Source organism: Pangasianodon hypophthalmus, chromosome 13 (assembly GCF_027358585.1).
Source record: "Pangasianodon hypophthalmus isolate fPanHyp1 chromosome 13, fPanHyp1.pri, whole genome shotgun sequence".
Lineage (NCBI taxonomy): Eukaryota > Metazoa > Chordata > Actinopteri > Siluriformes > Pangasiidae > Pangasianodon > Pangasianodon hypophthalmus.
The window spans coordinates 13,604,764-13,610,763 of record NC_069722.1 but is presented as its reverse complement, the minus strand read 5'-3'; the positions used below and the strand labels follow the sequence as shown (position 1 = coordinate 13,610,763).

The window sequence follows — 6,000 nt, the reverse complement described above, 5'->3', positions numbered from 1 at the left end:
CACATACAGAGTGAGGCACAGGGGGGATCTTTACCTTGATCCACCTGATCTGAGAAGGAAGGAGGATGAAGCAGGAGGGGGAAAGACAAAAAAAGCTACAGATCTCACAGTCAGAGAACATTCAGTGCTCTAAACTGGATCTACCTGCCCCATGTCCTTAGCTGAACCTGCTCTCGATCAGGTGACACCCTATCTCTGTCTCTCTTTCACTGTTTTGCCTTCTAAGAACTTGGCCATTCGCTTACATTTTTGCTAAACAAAACCTTTGTGGTCCTTCATCCTGCTCTGTTCTGTTCTCCATCTTCTCTTAAAAACTTACGACTCGATCAGTGCTGTTTACACAAAGCGGGTCAGTGACACTAATGAAATTTCCCTGTTTAATGAACACTTGTAAATCTTCACCTCCCGACTCCGGCAGCGTCTTTATTCACATACGGCGTGACTGCAACTTAAGGCTGAGTATACAAGTCAGTAGGGCAGCGGGTCACGTGGGCCCATCGCTTCTGGAACGCAAACACAATAAGTGCTGGCAGGCAGCGCCAGAGCAGAACAATGTGCTGCCACTTGTTTTTCTTAATACAAGACTGAAACGTCTGCCCTGTTAACGTAACACCATAACACTCCACATGTACACGTCACAGAATGCCACTTTCCAAGTTTTATAAACAAAAACAGAGAGAGCGAGGAAAAACGAGACGAGGAAACAAATGCTGTGAGAGACAGATTTGGAGAAGAGTGTACAGAGAGCCAAGAAAGAGTAAAAGTGGCTTTAAAATGGCAATAATGAGAAGCCTCAGTGCCACCCACTGACCACATTAAGGCTGTAGTAATAGAAGGCTGTAGTAATTACATACATATTACAGTGTGCATGTGTGAGTGTGTGTGTGTGTGTGTGTGTATGTGCACATCTAGGTTTGTCAAAAAACCGCAGTATGGATGGCATGATACACACCTCTGTGTTCAGGACATACAAGTACAAATGACGTGTGTGTGTTTGGGCTGTTAGAAAACATTTTACTGAATTTATGATTTTTTTTCGCATATGATTTGCGTTTTCAAACTCAGTGTAAATGTGTAAGATCCCATATTCTAATCACTTAATAAAAACCCCTGCAGAATTTCTGGTTAGGAAAAGAGCTCAGCATAAATGTATGCCACTTTTAAAATTATGTAAATTTCTAATTCACTATCAAATAAAAATTCAGTGTCATATGGTGTTAATATTGCATGTAGTGTAATTTTTTTTTACATATGCTTTTTTCTATTTTTTTTATTTTATTACGCAGGCTCAGAGACTCAGTGGAGTCGTATTTTCTTTTGAAACAGGAAGTCAGAGTGATGGCGTCTTGACTGCTCGTCTGACTTACACAACAGCCAATAATGTTTGAGATACATCGCACCGCCACCGAATCTAAACAAACCCGACAGTAGCTTAGTGAGTTAGCTAAATATGGAGAACAGCGAGGAGATTAATGAGAGCCTTTTACCAACATATTCCAGCATTAAAGAGCCCCAAGTTGGTAATATAATATAAAATACCATATTATATTAAAATACCTGTACTGTAATATACCTATAAAATATCTATAGTTAAAATATTTATTGTAAAATAACTTCAGAAATGCCTGTCACATAACTGCGACATAACTTAATACTAATTCCACTCTCTTCTAAACTCCAATCATTTTTTTTTTCTCAACCAAGGGATGGTTGGAAAAGAGAATAGTGCAAGAAGACACACAGCTAAAAACACAAGCTGACAATTACTGGTTACTGAGTACCAGTTTCAGAAAAGAATAACAGTTCTTCTTCAGTTTATATTCAGGTGAAGTAGGTACATGCTGCAGCATGAACACAGTTGACTGAGAAACAGAGCTGTCCTGTACATGTACACAGGAGTGACTCAGATTTAATAAGAGTGTGTGGGAGCGTTACTACATGAGCATGTGCAAGCATAGATGTAAGACAGCAGTTGTATTTCTATCTATGTGTGTATGTGTTATGTATGGTATGTAGGGTGGAAAAGCATGTTAAGTGAGAGAGAGAGAGTGTGTGTGTGTGTGTGTGTGTGTGTGTGTTGGGGGTGTTGGGGTTGTTGGTGTGTGTGTTTGTGAGAGGCTTACAGAGGACACAGACTGGACCATGAGCAGATGTCTTATTAAAGGTCACAGACATCATAGCCATGTCCACTACAGCTGGCCCTATATGCAATGCCGTTTTTGACCTCAACGAATGAAAAAAAAAAATTGTTTACTGCCTTTATAATCATGGTAACCTGAATATTATATATTATATACACATATATATATATATGTATATACTATAATCCAAAATAAATGACTGATTTCAGAAGAAAATGTACCTGTTATGACTTGTAAACGTCAAAGCACTGCCATTTAACATGAAAAGACAAAATAAAATGCGTGCTTTCGCATAGCTTTACTGCCCGTCCCCTTTGTCCCCTTTGATGGACAGCTAGGATCCTCCTACTGTTCAGAAAGCCTGTGAACGCTCGGGGCTTTCCCAAGTTCATTTCACTGGCTGTCAAAAGCAGTTCCGACAAAGTATAACAAGCTCTTTAGTCGCTGGTATTATAATAGATGACCTTGAATCAACAATAAATATCTGAAATGCAATTTTTAATATTCATATTTAAAATGTATTTTAAATGTTATTACAATTTTACTATTTAATTTAATGTAATAAAAATGTATTTAAAATTTTGCCTAACAGAGTGGAACATGATGACAGACTGTCATGAAAAAAATCCTCAGTAAATATGACGCCAATTCCTGAAAATAAGAGTTTCGTAATACATAGTAATAAAACAACTGAGAAATACAACTGAGAAAAAACTCAAACACTCAATATCCAATATTTAAGATATCTGAGCTTCATTTATTTATTTATTTATTTATTTATCGATTCTATATTGTTTGATTGAATTTTAATAACCACCTGGGGACAAACAGAAAACACTATATACAATAACAAAAAAGACAAAAATTTGTTAAGTAAAATTTTATATTAAATCATGAATTTTCATATTTAACCAAACAGCTAAAGTAAAAATGCATTATTAAAAAGCAGTCTAAATATATTCTTCACAGTGAATGAGTGTGTGTGTGTGTGTGTGTGTGTGTTCCAAGCAAGGCATGTGTAGGACATGACTGTTTACTAAGCAGGCCAGAGAGAGATCTGTGCAGTCTGCATTGTGGGGTGAGAGCCGAAAGCGGAGACGACAGCAATGCTGCTCTTTTTCACAAACACCTTGTGAAAGAACACCACCACAAAGACTCACTGTGTTAAAGAGCAATTCAATGAAAGGTCTAGTCAGGACACCTCCAGCGGGACAGCACAGAGAGAGAGAGAGCGAGAGAGAGAGAGCGAGAGTGAGACATTGGGGGGGGGTGTCTATAGTTGGGAAATGTCTACATTGGTTCAGCACAGGGAGAGAAATGTGTGCAACAGTTTGTATTGCGTCAGGATGTCAGATACTATTAAAAACAGATGAGAAAATGAACCGCTAGTTCTAGTTACCTTCAGGGTCAGCACTGCCTTCATGAAAATCATGAGGAACGTTGAGGCTTAATGTTTCTTAACCTTGCCTGTGAAAGGGTTAAACAGATTTAAAACTAGCACTAATGCTAACAGGTTATTGCCATAAACGATGAAACCTGTCCTACCACATAAGTGAAGTAAAAGCCAAACAATGATGTCACTCCTTATAGGAACTACTTCTACTGCTCTGTGTGACTCGCGTTGACTCAGTGACAATACTCTTCTGACTCCTGAGGGTAGAATATTTCAAATGATCTGGCTATGTCCATCCTCACAGCTTACAGCACAGTGAAAATGTTTATCTGACAATTGCCTTGATTACTATTATATACCACAAAGAAAAAAAATGGCATTCCATCCATCCATTTTCTGTACCGCTTATTGTACACAGGGTCATGGGGGGCCTGAAGCCTATCCCAAGGGACTCGGGGCACAAGGCAGGGGGACACCCTGGATGGGGCGCCAACCCCCTTGAAGTCTCACTTCATTTTTTAGTTAGATGTAAAACTCTCAAAACATATTATACCGCAGTGGTGTTGAATTTTGTCTAAACTAAAAGTATGCTGCTACAAGGAATATAAATCCATAAGTTTACGGGGTCAAAAAGAGGCATTTAAAATGGTTTTAAAATGAAACATGGTAAGTGTATTTCCTTAAATACAGTATAAATGTTTAAGAAGGTACTAAAGCGTTTAGGATGCACTTTAGTGTGCATGGCGTTCTCTGTCATGAAACTGCAGTCTTAAAAAGGCTTCCTTAAGGGTTCTTTGGATAGTTAAGGATTCTTAGTTTTGAAAGAAGAGTCCAACTTGGAACCTTTTCTGACAGAGAAACACTCTGTTGTAGTGCTTTACAGAGAACATTACATTAACAGTTCCCACAGAGGGACAACCAAAGAACCCTTGAGGGTTCTAGATTTAAGACCTATACTTATAATATGGCCAGCCATCAGCTAAAGAAAATAGCACAGCAATCATTACCTTGATATTTTGGTGTGAGGCTTTTGCATGATCTCATTAAACTCTGCATACGGTTGGGAGCTCATTCAAATATTATGCAGACACGGGCTGGAAATCTTATTTTGCTTAATATGCACAGCTTAATATACATGGGAACCTTGAAAACATGTTCAAAAAAGCACATTTTTCACATGTGCACTGCAAATCAACACCCACACAAATGACAGTCAAATAGGAGACCTGAGGAGCAATAAATCCTGATTCTGCAAATAATAATGATATCAGTGGTGGCAGCTGAGACTTAGGTCCTTTTTGAGGCCAAACCACAGATAAAAATCTAACCACAACACAGACGGGCTTAAGGCAAGAGAAAGAGAGAGAGGAAAAGCTGCTTCATGCATTATTCCCTTCACATGCATGTACGTTATGTCACCTCTGCATTATTACAGCATAAATCTTCAGTCCGTGAGGAGCAGCAGCGGAAACTTGTGCTTTCTCCTCAGGTCCTCAGGTTAACTCAGTTGAATAGTGTAACACTGAACAGACCTCAGGAGAAGAGCAGGAAAACACGCTCCTGTATACACTGCATACGGACGCCTAGTTCAGGAGTACATTACATGGTGCAGGTCAGCTGTATGCAAACCCTGATAAAACGATTCTATCATTTCTCTTCATGAAAATTTATAAACTTTGTTGAGCATTTGTGTGTTACACAAAAAGGTATCAGTGTGTACTTTGATATTTTTTCTCTATCTCTGTTGGTGTGGCATTGCATGATGAGGCCCTGGGTATATTTCAGATCTTTTGTCCGCTGCTAATGCAAAGACGCTTAGGTCCTCTAACCAGGGGATCACGGCTTCCCCCAGGACGAAATCCAAGAGGGACTGTGCTTTTTTAGGTGTATGTGCCAAAACTCTTACTTTTCCTTTTTCTATGAGGCTATTAGACTGGGTGCATGTTTTTTAAGAAAAGACTATTCTACTCTTCCCTTGCATTTATTGATTCATGTGTGCCTGATAGCGTGTATATGAAATGGGTTGTACTATTTTTTTAGAGCGTCTTTTAAGTTTTTGTTTTATATCTAGGTTAGCTTTTATATTGTATGGTGTATATTATTATTATTATTATTATTATTATTATTATTATTATTATTATTGCTGTTGTAGTTGTTTATCTTTTTTTATTCTTGTGTTGTTCATTTTAATAAATAAAGCGTCGCTTGCTTGCCTGGATTTATTGCTACTACATTAACTGGTTACGAGAAGATATGTAGTAATATTTCCATAACTATCTGTATTGTTTTTTTTTATTGATTTCTTTCATTTTCAATGCCATTACCATGACTAACAAGAACAAAAGCATGACATGCTACTAAACTACTAAACAATTGCAGTACCTTGTAAATTCTACAAAATTCCCTCATGTAAATTAGCAGCAGATGAACAGTGAACTTCTGGAACTAGTGATCAGAGCAAACTGA

General features: G+C 38.1%; 1 protein-coding gene across 12 annotated transcripts in view; it reads right to left on the bottom strand.

Annotated features, from left to right (window-relative positions):
• nfixb (nuclear factor I/Xb) overlaps positions 1-6,000 on the bottom strand; it is a 143,615-nt gene that overhangs the window by 75,906 nt on the left and 61,709 nt on the right. The window lies entirely within an intron of this gene.